At 40.7% G+C, this 18,724-nt stretch overlaps 1 protein-coding gene and 1 pseudogene across 1 annotated transcript in view; one reads left to right on the forward strand and one right to left on the reverse strand.

Annotated features, from left to right (window-relative positions):
* Nucleotides 1–18,724, reverse strand: part of RASGEF1B (RasGEF domain family member 1B) — a 433,337-nt gene that overhangs the window by 405,519 nt on the left and 9,094 nt on the right. The gene's annotated exons all lie outside the window — the stretch shown is intronic.
* On the forward strand, nucleotides 6,584–7,079 carry LOC144240465 (large ribosomal subunit protein uL23 pseudogene; annotated as a pseudogene).

Raw genomic sequence — 18,724 nt, forward strand, 5'->3', positions numbered from 1 at the left:
CTCTCTTTCTCCTCCCCACTTTGCTACTTTCATCCAATGAAAATAACTGGTTTAGGGATCAAATTAAAACATAGGTAGATGTCAGGGCGCCTGGGTGGCTTAGTCGGTTAAGCGTCCGACTGTCGCTTAGGTCATGATCTCGCGGTTCGTGGGTTCGAGCCCCGCGTCGGGCTCTATGCTGACTGCCAGCTCAGAGCCTGGAGCCTCTTTCAGAATCTGTGTCTCCCTCTCTCTCTAACCCCCCCCCTCCCCGTTCACGCTGTCTCTCTCTCTCTCCTAGAAATAAATTTAAAAAATAAAAAAATAAAAAAATAAAAATAAATAAAAAGTAGATGTCACCATAAAGCAAATGAGCTCCAAGCAACAAGGAGATAGAGTATTTATAACTTGCTTCCAACATCACTCAGACCCCCTTTTCCAAGTTTGCTGATTTTCTAGGCCTAATGCTGAGACAGGAATAATTTCAGAAAGAGGGAACATGGCGTGTCAGAGACAACTTCTGACAAACTTCCCATCACTAGGGACGCCCATATTTCCCTTCCCCAGTCCCCATCCAAACAGGGACTCAGCACATTCTTACTCCATTTCTCCCTCACATTTCCCATTACCTGCTTCCAAAACATACTTGTTTGTGTGCCTTGGTTAATTGAAATAGTAATAATAGTCATTTGACTAGACTCTTATTAACACTCAATATTTTATGGGAAAAAAAAGTTCACACATGTCATTTGAGATTCTGTCCATAACATTTTGATATGTGAAGAATATAACCATATGGAGAAAGGGTTTCAGACTCTCAAAGATTCCTATTCTAGCCCAGGGTAAATCACACACGATTTCACACGACTATTCATTTGTTCACCTGGTAAACAAAAAGAGCAAGGGGACATTTAGTTAGGTCTGAGGGCCCCTTCCCTTCAGACTTCCCTGACCCCCTCATCTTCATTGCTTCAGAGTAGCTGTGACTTTACTAGACCATGTTGACTTCCACTGTAGGATTCCATTTGAAACACTTTTGAAAATGGCACGGAAGGCTCCTTCCAGTTCCAGCCTTCTGGTAATGCTGTAGCACAGGCTCTGAGAGCTTCACCACAACACTATCTTATCTACCCATTCACTCCCCAGTTTAATGTTTCCACTATGCTGACTGCATGGCCAATACACACGTCTACATTGGAGATATCATGTCCAAATTCCTTAGAATACAATACAGGACATTTCCATTTGATCCAGTTGAACCTTCCCTTTCTCCTCACATTCTACCCCTCTCTAACTATTCCCTTCCCATCCCAACAACACGTACCCATTTCTTTAGTACCTAAAGCTCCCGTCATTCCCAAGTTGTGCCATGTTTCCTCATGATTCAATGCCTTTGCTGTGCTCTTTTCTCTACCCAGCATTCCTTCTGTCTACCAATGTCTCTTTTGAAAACTCCTATTCATCTTATAATGATCAACACAAATATCACTCCTCTAAGAAGCCTTTCTGGACTTCTTTAGGCAAAATGACTCTCTTTTTTGTATTAACTATAATAAAAGGCATCAATTACCAAATATAGTTCACTATATATCTATTTTCTGTACTAGGCAGGGAGTTTCCAAAGGGCAGAAAATTATTCATATTTGTGTCTCTAAAAGAGAACCTGGCACAGTTCTGGAAAATTTTCCTACTGTTTCCTGAGTGACTGTGTGAATATGATAGAAGATAAGAGAGCATAGCTAGTGTTAGTGTACTTCCTGGGTATAGTCTCTAGCCTAGCATCACCTGCAAGGAGGAACCTGGCAAAAGATCTGTGATAGTAACTGTACAAACACACCTGGTACTCTGACATTCTTTTGGGCTCACCTCTGATCTCAGTCATTGGTTGGGGTAGATATCGTATGAGTTAGATTCGCTTTGTGGTGACCACCTCTCTCCTAGGGAAGATGCAACAGTGGATACATGACCCTCAAATCCAAGGATCCTATTGTATATTGCAGTACTTAGAAGGGGCCTATCTGTTAGAATATGAGAATGGCCTCATATTGGCTCAAATATGGCATCAGCCCATGTCTACAACTGACAGGGTTGGGATGACATTCTCCAGGATTCATTATATGCACTGAAACAATGCTGTGTACCCAAAGGGGGTGCTGTATACTCCCAAAGCTGGAAAACAAAGATCTGAGCACCAAGAGGCACAGGCTGACTCTTGTCATCATTCCCAGTGACACAACTGTTTAACTGGGATTTCTTGTTCTCCACAACTTTAACCTTTGCTAGAATAGAGGTCCTGGTTCTTGGAAGCCAATACGTCAAAACACTGACCTTGAAGCTGTAAATCCACCTGGCCACTCAGGCTCTTGATGCCACTAGATCATAGGCAAAGAACAGAGTTTCTACACTGGCAAAGAAACTGGCATGATAATCCTAAGGAGACAGAGTTGCTGCTACACCATGGGTAAAAGGAGGAGTAAGTCTGGATATCTTGGGATGCATTGTGGGGGGAGGGGGGTGTCTTCATGCTTCTATACCCACTGGTCACAGAGAATAGCCAATTGCAGGAAGTCAGTCAACCCAGGCTTAGACACACACCCTCCCCCACCCCCAGGGGCGAGGGTCTGAGTCACCCACTGAGCAAGCATCCTCAGAAGTGCTGGTTGCGGAAGTCAAGAATGGATAGTGGAGGAGAGAGATGATGGATATCCATTGCAGCCTCAAAATCAGCTGCAGCAAAAGGGACTGTAGCTGGTTGCATTGATAAATCTTTTCTTAGAGGCAAGAACAGCCTAGTCTATAAAGTGTCAGTGACAGAACAGAATTCATGAAAAGGATCTGAGCAACACCAAGAGCGTGGTATAGCAGATAGGACCCTTTGGGCACTGGGGTGAAAAGTGCCGCTCGTGCCTTCACTCACTGCCTACTAGCAGCATGCCCCTAGTGCGCATGACGGAGCCGGCTCCACACCGCTGCAGGGGCCTCAGTGGCATACCTGTATATTGGATTGTCCTCCATTTCTGCCTCATGCCCCCCACTCCCTCACTCCTGCCTGCTGGGATCATCTCCAAAATAAACTATCTTCACCCAAGTCCTCGTTTCAGGCTATATTTTCAGAGGAATCTAAGGGAATACCCTGATCATGTTAAAAGTGGCATTTTCAAACTAGCTTTATAACCCTGCATTGTCTCCCCAGTAGACTAGCTATTTAGGAAAATATTCCAGGGGCGCCTGAGCAGCTCAGTCAGCTAAGGCTCCAACTCTGGCTCAGGTCATGATCTCACAGTTCATGAGTTCAATCCCTGCATCAGGCTCTGCGTTGACAGTGTGGAGCCTGCTTGAGATTTTTCTCTCTCTCTCCGTCTCTCAGATAAACATTTAAAAAATATATAATCCAGAGCACTTCATTTCTTTCAAAGTACATTTATGAGTAATAGGAAAAGTGACAGAGGAATTGTTATTCTTATTCTCTTTTTCATTTTTTTAAACAACTAAGGGACCTGAGACTTGGAGAGATCATATGTCTTGCCCACTGCCAAACGGTTTACAAGTGGTGGAGACAGGGTGCTGTGTATTGATACCTATAGTAGCTGCTGTGGCTGTCCATACAGAGCTCCTTTGTAGGTCAGTTTACCCATCCCGCAGAGGCTGCAGTGTTGCTACTAGGAGCTCACAGCTACAACCTTTCTCCAGAGGATGCCCTCTGTGGAGGTTATGTACCTAGACCCCACACAGGGGCCACCACAGTGAATGACTGAATGAACCAAAGCTCAGCCACCCTGTCTCAACATGGGACTTCTCTGTGGTGTCATTCATGCTCCAGAGTTCCCCCGGCAATCAGGTCACGGCTAGAGGTGAGCTGAAACACATCTATGCTTATCCTCTCCCCCCTGCCCTGCCCTGTTCCTCACTTCTTAAAGAGCCCTTGCTCAATACATCACTTGCCCATTCTTGCCTCTAGCGACCCTCACCTAAGGCAAGATTTGTGTTTGATGATTGCTAGTCCAGTGGATTCCCCACTGCAGAACTCCACATGGTTAGAGAAGTGATAGCCCCTTACTTATCATGACATACTTGTTAATGCTGGATAGATACTTTCCCTGTCTTAGGAAAGGAAATGAATCACATAAATTCATTTCCCAGCCTATCTTGTAGTATGCTAATAAGAAGAGTGTCTGTCTCGCAGAAGGACAAAGATATTGTATTTTTAGGGACAAACTTTTAAATAATTCAATCACTATCTTATAGCAGTTTCATTTTATACTACATTATATCATTTGCTAATTATGAAATGTTACTAATCTAAGGTGGACAATAAAGAAACTCACAGGTCAATGTAATTAACTTGTCTTATTTTATAGCAGTATATAAAATAAACCATCAGCTCAGAAGGACCTGCCCAGAAAATGAGAAGACTATTATCTCCATTTTCCCACATTATTCTCTTCTTTGAGGTCTAAGATGAGGTAAATTTCAGGGACTTTAATTTTCTGAAAATTCTCACAAAGACAATGGTTCATTCTGTTGGCAATCATCCCTGAGAACTGGTAACCGTATAACTCAAGGTCTAATTAGAAATCAGAAACCACCTATATACTTGCAGCAGAGACCTTAATAACAGAGAATTGATGGCACAGGAATGGAAGAGAGGCTGAGAAACCCCAACAGAAAAGCCAGACAGCACAGAGACTTGAAATAGCAGAAAGCCACAACCAGCCCTAAAGCTGGAGGAATCACAAAAGGAGGCAGGACTTGGGGTTTCCTGGAGGAGTGGGGGTCCTGTCTTCTACCACCCTCTAACCCTCCAAAGCCCCCCATTGGTTGACCCTTGCCAAAGACCAACAGACAAGGAGGAGCCTGGGAATCAATCCAGCCTGGCAGGTTCGATCCCCTATCACAGGGAGGAAAGCGGACGATGAGCAAGGAAGGTACACACAGACAACAGTTCCAGGGCCAGCACATTGACATGCACACATCACAACAGAGCTCTTCCAAAACAATCAAAGGCCCCCATGTGAGAAGCAGCTCGTCAAGATCATCGCCTGGAATTCTAACACAGAGAACAAAACAAGAGGAAATATAGTCTTTGATTTTTTAGCTAATGAAATTATTCATCAAAACCCCAGGGAAAGCCTTCCAATTCAGTTTTGTAGCAGCCCTTACATATATTTCAGAAACCTTCTCACTAGCATCCTGTGCAACAGCTTTGGGAACAGACCAGGCAGCTTTACAAATGTAACTGGTTTGTTGCTGTTTTAGTCATCTAGCCTTCAAGTCCTTCTATAAAATGTAAATACTTGATGCCTGTCTTCTATTCGGGTTTAAGCTTAAGGGATTACTGAATTTAAAAATATGTTTATACATTTTAGGATGAGAATCATAGTATTCAAGCTAAGTATTATAATTAATGCTTGCAATAAGACTCATCACTAAAATAAAAGAAAATTTGATTCAAGCATAAAACCTTTGAAGCAAAAAATTAAATTTAACAAAGAAAATCTATTGTGCAAACTGAACAAGCACTCAATAATGTAATAAATCCAATGATTTTTTCAATTATTTTTTCATGCTCTTTTTTTATTTCAAAGTAATATAATCAGAAACCGAAGTATAATCAGAAGCCATACTATGAGTGAGTGGGATTTGTGGAAAGCAGAAAACTTGGAAAATGCCAAAAATGTCATAATCCCACCAGCACAAATACTGTTAGCATATTCCTATTCAAGTCACGAATCATTTATTGAGAGCCCCAAATGGGAGGCATTATCAAGAGCTGTGTGCTAGACAATGGATGATATCAATTTGATTACAAATCTAAATCAGGACCACAATTTTCACCTGTTCATAGCACAGAGGCGTGATGGGAAAGAGAAGTAGGAAAAAGAATGCATTTGTTACTCTTCCCACCATCTTCAGTGACTCAGGAGTCTGGGTCCATGGAAAGCTTGCACTACTCAAAATATCACAGAACGTAAACCAATTTTCTGGATTCCCAATCATTTCCTATCCCCAGTTAGAATCACATTTCATAGATTCCATAAATAGCTCCTTAAGAGAAGGAAATCCCAAAGGAATGAGAACAAAAGTTCCATTAAAGAACATTTTTCTCACCTTCTTGCTTCAGTCTACAGACTTGTCCTTAAAAATGTTTAAATCTAGGGTGCTTGGGTCAGACTTTGGCTCATGCCATGATCTCACAGTTCATGAGTTCCAGCCCCACATCAGGCTCTCTGCTGTGAGCACAGAATCCTCTTTGTATTTTCTGCCCCCCTCTCTCTCTCTGCCCCCCCACTAGCATTCTCTCTCTCTCTCAAAAGAAAATAAAATAAACATTTTAAAAAATATTTAAATCTAGCAAAATTAAACTCTTGCTGCTAAACCTGTAAGACCCAACAGGGGCCCCTCAAACCTAGAATCTGTGTCACACAATTTAGCACCAAATAATTGTATACTGTTTCCATTTGATACTTTTATATTTGTTGTTCTCAGTTTCCATCAAGGTTGTAAACTAAGTAGCCAACGTAAGACCTCACATTTCCCTGCTATCCAACAGCCCAACTCACCCACCAAGCACCTAGCACATGCTCAGTAAGTACTTTTCATAAATATGGCACAGAAAGTGAGGAAGGAAGCCCTTGACCTTCCCAAAGCCAAAGCCAAAGCAAAGGCTTTGAAAGCCAAGAAACCGGTGCTGAAAAGTGTCCACAGTCACACAAAAAAAGAAGATCCACATGTCATCTACATTGTGAAGGCCCAAGACACTGCATCTCCAAAGGCAACTCAAATATCTTCAAAAGAGCACCCCCTGGTGAAACTTGACCATTATGCCAGTTCCCCGCCAACCCCCCCTCCCCCCGACTACTGAGTCAGCCATGAAGAAAATAAAAGACAAAAACACGCTTGTGTTCATTGTAGATGTCAAGGCCAACAAGCACCAGATCAAACAGGTTGTGAAGAAGCCCTACGATGTTGATGTGGCCAAGGTCAACACCCTAATCAGACCCAATGGAGAGAAGAAGGCATATGTTTGATCAGCTCCTGACTATGATGCTTTGGATGTTGCCAACAAATTGGGATCATCTAAACTGAATCCAAGTGGCTAAATCTAAAGTTTTTCACCATTAAACAAAAAAGTACTATTCATATATTTAAGTCTGATTTCAAAATAAAACCCAAACTCTTAGATAAAAAATTGCAAATTACATTCTGGAACACATTTCACCAGATACTGACACAGCTTTCTCTCTCATTTCATTCAGCCTCATGCTCATATTAAAGCCCCTCAGAGAAGCCTTCTTTGACTATGTAATAGAGGACTTCCTACTGCTTTCTATCACCTTATCCTGATTTCTTTCTCTTCTTAGTACTGTGACAACCTGATGTACTGTTGAATATATTCCCCACTGGAATGTGAGCTCCACAGTCTTTCTTAGGCCTTATATCCAGGGCCTATAACAGAACCTGGTTCACTCAATAAATAAGTATGGAACTAAATTCATTTGGGAATGAATTAAATTTGTACCTATATACACACACGGACATGAATACATATAATTGGTTTAGCAAAGGTTTAACTACAATACAAACTTTTACTTTTTAATTTTTATTTAGACTTTATACAGGAAAGCCAAATACATTTGACTCCATTAACTGACCAGTGCAAAAAGTCCACATACCAGAAATGTATAAAGTAAACCATTCATCCACTCTAAAGGGAAGCATCCTGAAGAGCTTGGGGCATAGTTTGGAATCTTCTATACATCTATACAAGCCTAATAAATGATAACTAATGAGTAAAATGTTGTAAAATTTTAATCCTTTTAAATAGAATCTGTTGAAATTTAATCTTTTGTAGATATAAAGGATTCTAAGAAAAAGAATCATTTTTTTAATCTTTAGATTTTAAATATTTACTCATGAAGTCTGTTTCCCTACCTGTAAAAGGGGACTAAAAAAATAACCCATGGGATTGATACATGATTAAATCACAAAAATATATTCTAAAGTGTTTAGCATACTGTCTCCATGTTAAAATTTAAAAATAGGTGATAGAAAAAAGATAAATAAGTTCAGGAAGCAATGAAAACCCAAGAGAAGGACATACCTATGACAGTGGAAGACAAAGAAGCTGCTTGGCAATGATGATATCAAGTTTTGAAGGATTGCCAGGCATCAGTCAAACCTAGGGACTGCAGGCTGAAGGTCATCATTAGGTTGAAGGAAGAGCATATTCCTGATACAAGAATTTTAACAGCTGGCAACCTGAGAGAGGGAACCATGTTTGCAGAGACACCTTGAAGGGCTACTCTGCAAAGGGAAGGTGAAATCACAAGGCAAGGAGACTCCAAACAAGGTGGAAGCTGAACGACAGGTGAAGCAAAACTGCAAGTGGGCTAGAGCAGAGAAGAGAGAGAGCTGATGTGTGAGAAAACAGAAAACCTGGCAACACAGTGAAAACCCTGTTTATAATTAGTTCAGTCTACAATCGAGCTCCACATAGAACCACAAAATATTGTCAAGCTCCACAGAACCACAAAATGCTGTCATCTGGCTTTGATTATTCAATAAATTTCCCAGGAAGAAAGCTGTTGTTTACGTCTTATAAAGACAGGACATCAATAATTCGGAATTTTGCAAGAGTCAGTCACTAGATTAGTTTCCTTTTGCTGCTGTAAGAAATCACCACAAACTTCAAATGGCCCTGAACCACTCCCACCTCCTCTTCCATTGTCACATCTTCTCAGATTCTGACCCTCCTGTCTCTCTCATATAAGGGCCTCAGTGACCACATTGCCCACCAAGATAATACAGTAAAACCTCTCCATGTCAAGACCCTTAGCTTAATCACATCCACAAAATCCTTTATACCATGTAAGGTAACATATTCAGTTTCTAGAAACTGGGACATGAGCATCCTTGGAAAGGCTATTACTCTGTTTACCACAGTTACCATTTTGGAAAATCATGTCACTGACGATAACATTGTCCGTGGGTTTTGAGTGGCTAATGTCAAAGCCCTGTATCGATTGCATTATTCACCAGCCCATTCTCAATGACTCTAAAAAGAGGTAAACATATCTGACAGCTTTTTATGTGCCTGGTGCAGTCTTGCCCAAGAATTTACATTTGCTTTATTTATTAATTCACTTTCCTTTTATCTCCTTAGACAATTAGAGCATTTTGTTTAAAGTATGTGTAAATAGGTTATACTGTCCATACAAATAGTAAAGGAGTCATTACAAAATGTTAAATATTTACTGCCAAAGGAAGTTGTTGGATTTGGTAGGTCTGAGAGCCCCTGAGTTAGAGGGTTAAGCACTGTTTTTAGTGCACTGAGGGCTCCTGGAAAATCCACCAGCTGTAGCACAAGTCTGGCTGCAGCTGAAGGTAATATTCCATCAAAATTATGCCACTAAAGTAAGCAGATGTGCTTACAGCATACTGCGAATTTAACTGAAGCTCTTTCTTACCTCTCAGATACGGGACCCTTCTTGGCCAGCCCTTTTGGCTCCTGACCCTCTACCTTCAGTCCTGGGGGCATGGAGAATCTGACTGGAGAGTCAGTGAAGGATCACAGACCACAGGGGTCTTTACAGTTTCGTACTACATCACAGAAGGAAAAATACGGCTCCACTGATGAGCACCCTTACATTAAAGTATAATGACAGCGAGAGGAGGCAACGTGGCCAGGAAAAAGGGTGAAAACAGAGAAAGGACAGGAAGACAGGACAACTGAGGCTGGGAAGGAGACCCATGAAACTGGGCATTAGGGCCTGTCGGGCTATTTCAGGTTATGGGAAACACCTGAGACTATGTATTAAGCTACGGATGTGTAGAGAATTATGGGGAAGAACACACAGTAAGGAAGCCGAAAACAGGCTGGAGTGACCTCAGACAAGCTCCCAGAGATGGAAGCAGCGTTTTACTACTGTTCTAGTGCTGAATTACGTGGGTCTGCTTCAGTGGCGGGGAGCCCTGGCTCTCGATTCTGAGCTTGAACTTCATGCAGAAACACAGTCTCTGCCTCTCCACTCTTGCCGCTACAATAGTCCATTGTCCTGATCTCACGGTCTTTAGGTTTCTGACCCTCCCTGTGTGCATACGTATTTCCTGATCTCTCTCTGCCCCCTACCTCCTCCCTTTCTCTTCTCTCCCCACCCCCCTTCTCTCCTAACACTGGCTGGGAAACAAACCATCTAGCATAGGAAAACCAATAAGCTATATCTTCCCATCAAATTAATTCAGCTCCTCCAAGCCAGTCTATATGTGGCTGCTCTGAGGTCACAAACCTAGCCCTATCCAGTAGGAATGCCAGGATAGTAGAGTCACTTGAACATCACCAGAAGTTGCTGATCTAACTGTGGGCTGAGCCATCCCATAGTACTGTGGACACAAGCAGTTTCTGGACACAAGCTGCCCGGATCCTGGCTCTATCAGTTATTAACTCTAACCTGAGTAAGTCACTCAACATCTTTAAGCCTCAGTTTTCCCTGTGAAATGGGAAGAAGGATGGGAAATAATAGAATTTATCTCATAAAGTTGTTCTGTATATTAAACTTTTTTTTTTAAAGCATGAAACGTACTTAGCTCCATACCTGGCATAGGGTAAGTATTCCTAAATGCTGGCCAAATTTTAGCCTGTTGGCCAACAAGACCATTTTATACATCATCAATTTTGTTGGCATTAATTTTATTTATAAAATATTAAATTTTTTAAATCATGTATGAAAGCACTTATGATTGCTAAGTTTTTTGGCACCCCTTAAGCTTTGTATCTTCCTCACTCATCACATCCTAAGTCCAGACCTGGTTATGGCAGTGATTCTGTTGTCCGGGAACCATCAGCTCAGGCAGGAGCCCCCAAGAATCCTATCATTTGCATATTAATGTCTAGATTTTCCTTGCTCCTCCACCTTTTGTGACCCATCATCTTTCTCCCTCCTGTTTTATCCCTATATTGGTTTGTCTTGTGATCAGGTTTTTCATTCTTGAGAATATTTTTGTTCCAACATTCATGTTTTAAATAATGTTTGGACTTAGACTTTCATCATTATGTAGGAAGCTGGGATATTCATGTATCAGAATCCTATCTTTGGTTCCATTTTAAAGGATAATTATTCTTAGCTTAAACAGAATGCACAACTACTGTTCTGTTAAGTCAAGGATCTGATGTGAAATGCAAGACTTATGAAACTGAATTTTCTTTAACCAAAAAGTCTTAAATATCATAAGAAAATCTGTTTAAACCAAAAAAAATTAAAATTATTCTTTACTAAAGGCTAGCATGTTAGTAAAAAAAAAAATTGAACTCTCATTAGTTGCTAAATAGAATACATTTGCAAGAAGACACATTGGGGTTGATCTTAAATAACATATCTATATAAGGACTTAAAACGCCTCAAACAGAAGTAGCATGATATCCAATAGAATAGAGGTTAAAAATACAAATATTTCTCAGGGTCATGGAAACAGTAAAAAGCACAAGTTGGACAGTATCAGGATGACAATGGGAAAAAGTGAGGAATGTGGTGAAGTGGTGCCTTGCCCTGTTCAGAGGAAAGTGGCTGCTCAGCTAGGGTTGATTATTGTCGTTGGAAATCATGCTAACTTTTCAGATATTCCAATATTTCAGGACAAGCCCCCAACCCAGGTATTTATGTAAAAACATTCACATTTAAAAATATTGGCTCAGTATTTTTAAAAATCACTCAAATGGAGTTCCAGTTCAAGATAGTGTTACAGAGTCTGGTCTAGATCACCCGGCAGAAGAACCAAGCGGCCCTCGGAGATCTTGGAGGGCAGGAGGTTCAATTTACACTGATGGGCTCAGAGGAGATCATTCTCCAGAGGTCTGAGCCCAGAGCATTACCAGAGGTAACAATTTATAGCCTGTTACTTCCACATTCCTCATTAAACACGGACAGGTGTTTTTTGTTTTTTTAACATTTTTATTTATTATTGAGAGACAGAGAAAGAGCATGAGCATGGGAAGGGCAGAGAGAGGGGGAGACACAGAATATGAAGCAAGTTCCAGGCTCTGGGCTGTCAGCACAGAGCCTGATATGGGGCTCGAACTCACAAACCACAAGATCATGACCTGACCCGAAGTTGAACACTTAGACTGGGAGCCACCCAGGTGTTTTCTTATTAGTCCTGTTGGCTATCTGGCAACAGATTTTCCTTATCATTCCCCCCTTTGGTGCCCCCTTTAAACAGATCTACTGTGTATTAGAGGGCACCATCTTCATTATGTACTCGTTCTTTTCCTTAGTTCCCTGACTTTGCTTGTGACTATTCTTGACTGGTTTACAAAGTCTCCAAAGAAGATGCAGGTGCCCTTTCTCTTGGCAGAGAAGAGGTCAAGTGTCCATCTGTTCTGGAGGGCATTTCCTTCCAGGGAATGGATTTGGCTCTGTAGAGACACTAGGGAGTCAGCCGCTTGTTGGTCCCACAGAAGAGCCTATGCCTCCTATGCCAGTCCCTATCCCCGTGGCTATTTCTGCCCCGATGAGTACAAGTAACAACACTGCTCGTTTAGCCTGAACCTTAAGGCTGAAGGTTAATCTAAGCACAATCTCTTTTTCTTAAAGTGTGAGGCACATACATCACTACAAACACTTCCCCAAAATGGCATTAGCAACCTTACTGGCAGGCAACCCAAAGGATAGAAAGAGGTTACACCACATTTAAGCTTTTTTTTTTAAATTTTTTAAGGTTTTTATTTATTTCTAGCAGAGAGAGAGAAAGAGAGAGAGAGAGAGAGACAGCGTGAGCAGGGGAGGGTCAGAGAGAGAGGGAGTCACAGACTGAAACAGGCTCCAGGCTCCGAGCTGGCAGTCAGCACAGAGCCCGACACGGGGCTCGAACCCACGAACCGCGAGATCATGACCTAAGCGAAAGTCGGACGCTTAACCAACTAAGCCACCCAGGCGCCCCTCCACATTTAAGCTTTTAAACTCCTTAGATTCTTCTACTGAAGGTGCCCTGCTCTTACAAATGGGGCCCAGGTTAGAGGCAATCCATACCAACAGGATATCCTATTCATAAGAGGAGGGTGAATGCAAACAGGAACCTCTTGCTGTCTCCCCAGCTTTCTGGGGTAACCTATGCCAACCCGATGGCAAAGAGTAAGGACAGTCTATCTTATCAGAACAGTGATTCCTCAAACTTCTGCTGTGTGTAGACCAGCCAGCTTCCAGGGTGTGGCTGGAGCAGGGCTGAAGATCCTAAGAATCTAGCACTCTCCAAAAGGTCACTTTGAGTCGGTTCGTCGGACTTGGGTCAGTCTTCCAAGTTTGGGGCTCCTCAAGATTGGCCCTCTTGACTCTGGAATGGCGACGTCCGGCGGGAACGGCAGAGTGGAGCCGCCTGAGGCAAAGGAACGGGAGACTGCCAAAATTCAGGCAGGGTGCACTTCTCCTCGCGATTCCTTGTTCTGTCACCGCTGCCGTTTTCCCAAACCAGCGGCAGCAACGGGCCAGCGTGGTTGGGTTTCCCAGCCAGAGAATCAAATGTTACAGAATCTGGTCTGGATCATCCGGCCGAAGAACCGAGCAGCACTTGGAGATCTTGGAAGGCAGCAGGTTTATTTTACACCAGTGAGCTCAGAGGAGATCATTCTCCAGAGGTCTGAGCTCAGAGCAGCAGCAGAGGGAATAATTTATAGCCTGTTACTTCCGTATTCCTCATTAATCAGGGACAGGTGTTTTCTTATTAGTCCTGTCGGCCATCTTACAACAGATTTTCCTTATCAATAGCAACATAGGAAGATTCTAAACTCACCTCCTCAGTGGAACACAACATTCACACCTATTAATAGAACAATTCCTTCTGAAGAAGAACTGAGGGCTTGACTGAACAGCTACCGAACAACCCAAAGACAAAGAGAATGGCAAGAGGGACAGAGACATGATAACAAAGAGAACCCCACCCCTCCTACCATGGCAATGAGGAGAGATAGTAGTGAGAGACCAGGAATAGACCCCTCTGTCCTTAGGCACAGGAAAAAAAAAAAAGGGAAAAAAACCCAACAACCATGATTTGAAGGAGCAACAATCACATCAAAGAGACAACACAAACTCTGGTAAGTAATGGAGGAGCTGCAGGAAAGTTCTCCAGGTCAAAGGGACTGGAGAACAACATGGTTTATGTTCCTACCCTGCCTTAAAAGCCTAGACCAGAGCACGTCCTGACACCATAACAGGTGGGTCCAGTCCTCTCAGTGAGCTTACAGCTTCAGCGAACCTGGGGTCCACAAGCCTATACCAGCCCTAAACAATCCAAGGCACAGAGAAAAGCCATGGCTTAAAAGGGTCAAGGAACTGTTGGAACACACTCGTCCGTTCCACCTCAAAAGTCCAAACTAGAGCAGGATCTGGCCACCGTAAGGGGCAGGTTACAGATGCCATAATTTCAGGGTCCTGAGGCCATAACTGGTGGGTCAGATTGTCACAGAAAGCTTGCAACTTCAGCAAGCCAAGTCCACAAGCCCACAGCAGATGCACTGTGGTGCTGGGGCACAGAAAACAAGCCATGGTTTTATGGGACTTTGTGGGTTCTTTTAGTTTCTACTTTTTAATTTTTTTTAATTTTAATTTTTTTTTCTTTTTGGTTTTGTACTTTTCTTGTTCTCCTTTTTCTTTTACTATCTTTTTACTTTTACTTTTTTTCTTTACTCTTTCTATAAAAAGCCATGGTTCAAAACAGTAACTAGCCTATATGGCCACAGCTCCAACCAGCCAGCAAATGTCACCAAGCACACACAGTCTGCTTAGGTGACTATACATGAGACCATTCCTTCAACTTTAAGAGAAGAAACTGTTGGGGAGCCTGGGTGGCTCCGCCTGTTAAGCATCCAACTTCAGCTCAGGTCACGATCTCACGAATTATAAGTTTGAGCTCCGCATCAGGCTCTGTGCTGACAACTTAGAGCCTGGAGCCTGCTTCAGATTCTATGTCTCCCTCTCTCTCTGCCCCTCCCCTGCTTGTGCTCTGTCTGTGTCTCTCTCTCAAAAACAAATAAACATTAAAAAAATTTTTTGTAAAAGAGAGAAGAAACTGTTTCACTTAATCCATTGAAACAAACACGTAAAGTCAAGCAAAACAGAGAAACGGAGAAATATGCCCCAAAGGAAAGAACAAGAAAAAAACTCAGAAAAAGAACTAAATGAAACAGAGATAAGCAATATACCTGATAAAGAATTTAAAGTAATAATTTAAAGATACTTACTTGGCTAGACAAAAGAATGAAAGAACTCAGTGAGATCTTCAATAAAGAGATAGAAAATATTAAAAAGAACCAATGAGAGGTGAAAATGCAATAAATGAAATAAAAAACAACACTGGAGGGAATTAACAGTAGATTAGAGGATGCAGAAGAACATATCAATCATCTGGAAAACAGAGTAATGAAAGGCACACAAGCTGAATAGCAAAAAGAGAAAAAAAATTTTAAATGAGGATACATTAAGGGATCTCTTGGATAATATCAAGCAAACAAACATTCACATTATAGGGGTTCCAGAAGAAGAAGAAGAAAGAGGGAGAAATGGAGGATAGGAAACTTACTTGAAGAAAGAATAACTGAAAACTTCCCAACCTAGGTGAAAAATAGACATCTAAGTCCAAGAAACACAGAGGCTTCCAAACAAGACTCCCAATCCAAGGAGATACACCATGGCACATAATAATTAAAATGTCAAAGGTTCAGAAAAAGAGAGAATCTTAGAAGCAACAAGAGACAAACATTTACCTAGATGGGAACACCCATAAGGCTAACAGCTGATTTCTTGGCAGAAACTTTGCAAGCCAGAAGGGAGTGGCATGATATGGTCAAAGTGCTGAACCAGAAAAACCTACAACCAAAATTACTTTATCCAGCAAGGTTATCATTCAGATTTAAAGTAGGATAAAGAGTTTCCCAGATAAACAAAAGATAAAGGAGTTTATCACTACTAAACCAGCATTACAAGAATGTTAAAGGGACTTCTTAAAGGGGAAAAGAAATGGCCATAATTAAACATAAGAAAAATATGAATAAAAAGATATAAAATATGACGATATATACATAAAATGTGGAGAAGGGAGTGAAAAGGGAAGAGAAAAGTAAAAAGAAATAAAGAAGATTTGTTCCCTATTTCTGTTTTTTTAAGAATGTGTTTGCACTTAAACGATCATCAGTGTGCACTGGTATTTACTTAGGATGTTATATATGAACCTCACAGTAACTACAAACCCAAAACCTATGACAGATACACAAAAAATAAAGAGAAAAGGGGCACCTGGGTGACTCAGTCAGTTGGGCAGCTGACTTCAGCCCAGGTCATGATCCTGTGATTTGTGGGTTTGAGCCCCCTGTCAGGCTCTGTACTGACAGCTCAGAGCCTGGAGCCTGCTTCTGATTCTGTGTCTTCCTCTCTCTCTCTGCTCCTCCTCCACTCACACTCTGTCTCTCTCAAAAATAAATAAACATTACTAAAAGTTTTTTAAACAAATAAATAAAGAGAAAGAAAGTCAAACAAAACAGTATAGATACTTGATCACAAAGAAAGAGATCAGGACAAGAAGAAAGGAATAAAGGACTAAAAAAAAAAAAACAGGAAACAAATTTTTTAAATAGCAATATGTACATACCTATCAACAATTACTTTGATTGTAAATGGCCTAACTACTCCAATCAAAAGACATACAGCAATAAAATGGATTAAAAAACAAGATGCATCTATATGCTGCCTACAAGAGACTAACCTGAGACCTAAGGGCACAGACAGAAAGGGATAGAAAAACATTAACCATGCAAACAGAAGTGAGAAAAAAAAGCCAGGGTAGTAAAACTTATATCAGGCAAAATAGACTTTAAATGTTATAACAAGAGATAAAAATGAGCATCACATTATGATAAAGGTATCAATCCAACAAGAGGATATAACAGTTGTAATATCTATGTATCCACCACCGGGGCAACTAAATACATAAAGCAGATATTAACAGACATAAAGAGAGAAAATGATGGTAATAATCATACAGTAGGAGACTTTAACATTCCACTTACATCAATGGATAGATTCTCCAGACAGAAAAGCAGTAAGGAAACAATGTATTTGAATGACCCATCTGACCAGATGAGCATAACAGATATTTAGAGAACATTCTATCCAAAACAACAGAATACACATTCTTTCCAAGAGTACATGGAAAATTCTCCAGAACAGATCACATAAAACAAGCCTCAATAAATTTAAGAAGACTAAATTATACTATGCCATTTTTTCTGAACACAATAGTATTAAACTATAAATAAATCACAAGAACAAAATTGGAAAACCTTGAATAGCCAAAGCAATCCTAAGAAGGAACAAAGCTGGGGATATCACAATTACAGATTTGAGGATATACTACAAACCTGCTGTAATCAAAACAGAATTGTACTGGCACAAAAATAGACACAGATCAATAGAACAAAATAGAGACCCCAGAAATAAACCCACATTTATATGGTTAATTAATCTATGACAAAGGAGGCAAGAATATACAATGGGGAAAAGACAGTATCTTCAGTAAATGGTGCTAGAAAATTGGGCATCTACCTGTAAAGGAATGAAACTGAAATACTTTTTAACACCATACACAAAAATAAACTGAAAATGGATAAAATGGACCTAAATGTGAACATGAAACCATACAAAACCCTAGAGGAAAACACAAGCAGTAATTTCTCTGACATGAGTCATAGCAACATTTTTCTAGAAATATCTCCTGTGGCAAGGGAAACCAAAGCAAAAATAAACTATTGGGACTATATTAAAAAAATAATGATAAGAAAAAAAGCTTTTGCACTGCAAAGAAAACTATCAATAAAACACAAAGGCAATCTACTGCATGAGGGAAGATATTTGCAAATGATAAATGATATATCTGATAAGGGGTTAATATCCAAAATATATAAAGAACTTCTACAACCCAATACCAAAAGCCAGACAACCTGGTTTAAAAATGGGCAGAGGATGTGAACAGACATTTTTCCAAAGAGGACACACAGATGACCAACAAACAACATGAAAAGATGCTCAACATCACTAATTATCAGGGAAATCCAAGTCAAAACCACAATGAAATATCACCTCCACCTGTTAGAATAGCTAAAATCAAAATAACAAGAAATAACAAGTGTTAGGCTGTGGATAGAGGAAACCCTGATACACCATTCATGGGAATAGAAGCTGGTGCAGCCACTGTGAAAAATAGTATGAAGGTACCTCAAAAATTTAAAAATAGAAATACTATATCATCCAATAAATCCACTATTGGGTATTTGCCCACGGAAAACCAAACTACTAACTCAAAAAGATACATGCTCCCTTATGTTTATTGCAGCATTATTTACAGTAGCCGAGATATGGAAGCAACCTAAGTGTCCACCAACAGATGAATGGATAAGGAAGACATGGTGTACATATACAATAGAATATTACTATTGTATATAAAAAAGGATGAGACTGTACTATTTGCAACAACATGGATGGACCTAGAGATCCATGCTAAGTGAAATAAGTCAGACTGAGAATGACAAATACCATACAATTCCACTCATAAATGGAATCTTAAAAAATGAATAAACAAACAAAAAGCAGAATCAGAACTATAAATACAGAGAATTTATGGTTACTAGAGGGGAGGCAGGTAGAGGGTTGGGCAAAATAGGTGAAAGAGAGAGGGAGATACAGGCTTCCAGTTATGGAATGGGTAAGTC

This window comes from Crocuta crocuta, unplaced genomic scaffold, assembly GCF_008692635.1.
Source record: "Crocuta crocuta isolate KB4526 unplaced genomic scaffold, BGI_CrCroc_1.0 scaffold237, whole genome shotgun sequence".
Classification (NCBI taxonomy): Eukaryota; Metazoa; Chordata; class Mammalia; order Carnivora; family Hyaenidae; genus Crocuta; species Crocuta crocuta.